The sequence below is a fragment of the Limulus polyphemus genome, unplaced genomic scaffold, assembly GCF_000517525.1.
Source record: "Limulus polyphemus unplaced genomic scaffold, Limulus_polyphemus-2.1.2 Scaffold65, whole genome shotgun sequence".
NCBI classification, from domain to species: domain Eukaryota; kingdom Metazoa; phylum Arthropoda; class Merostomata; order Xiphosura; family Limulidae; genus Limulus; species Limulus polyphemus.
The window spans coordinates 39,994-41,351 of NW_013665675.1; positions in this window are offsets into that span (position 1 = coordinate 39,994).

Sequence of the window (1,358 nt, forward strand, 5' to 3'; positions counted from 1 at the left end):
ATTATATGCCCCCACGGCTGAAAGGGCGAGCATGTTTGGTGTGACGGGGATTCGAACCCGCGACCCTCAGATTGCGAGTCAAGTGCCTTAATCACCTGGCCATGCCGAGCCATTAAATAGCGTCCCAGCAATTCACGAAGGTTCGAGAGAACGAGTGGCGTGACACTAGTCACGTGACCTCGCTGACGCAACACTGCCCCTCCTTAGTATTGTTCGTCCCGAACAATAGCCACTTACATTAAACCAATAACAATTAACAATAACTTAATTAAATGTACAGAATTTACAAACACAAAATTACAATTCAAAAAAGTCTCTTAATTTTACGGGACGTATCTTCTTCCGTACTGGTCTCCATCTTGTTGGCTTCTGCTTCACGTGGGGTTCATCTGCTTCATCAGGAAATGTCCTATCGTCGGTGACACTCACATCAGTGGTAGTAGCTTCATCAAGAGCTTCACAGTTTTCCTTCTCAAAACTGAGTAGAGTTTCTTCTTCGACGGTGGCTTCTTCAGGTGGCACGTCATCAGCAGCGTCATTTGTTCTGTTGTCCACTTCATCCCAACTGAAATGTCCTGGACTGTGATAATGCCAAAGCCTGTTGGCATGCACCACTTTTGGCTTACCTCGCCGACCACATTTTATCTGGAAAGTCACGTCTGAGAGACGATCCACTATATCATATGGACCTTCCCATGAGGAAGACAACTTAGGAGGCTTCCCTTTGGTCTTCCTGGGATTATACAACCACACCTTGTCTCCTGGTTCAAAGCTGACTTCATTACATCTCTTATCATAAGATAGCTTCATCGAATCAGCAGACATTTCCAAGTTTGAACGCACTTGATGGTGAATATCATCCATCCTTTCCGATAACACTTTCACAAACTCTGACACATTTTCAGGCAACTCTTCATAAGGTGGGCGTCCCTTATGCTTGGGTCCCCTTTTAGCACTACATGTACCGCATGTCCTGCACCATTCTTCCACATCTCGCCTCATACCTATCCAGTAAAATCTTTGTCGTATGTGACTCAATGTCTTCTTGATTCCAAGATGTCCTCCTGTTAAATTATCATGGGATTGACGCAGCACGACTTCCCGTAACTTCATCGGTATAACTGTTTGCTAAGTCATCACTTTCCCATCGGTAGTTTCCCATCTCCGTACAAGAATACATCTTCAAGCTTTAACTGGTCCCATTGCACCCAATAGTGCTTTATCACAGGGCTTAGACTAGACACCTTCTCCCAAGCAGGGTGCGAAACACTTGCTTTTAGAAAATCAATTATTGGCTTCAAATCTTGATCTTTCTCCTGTTCTGCCTTGATATTGATACCTGGTTCCACTTCGTCATC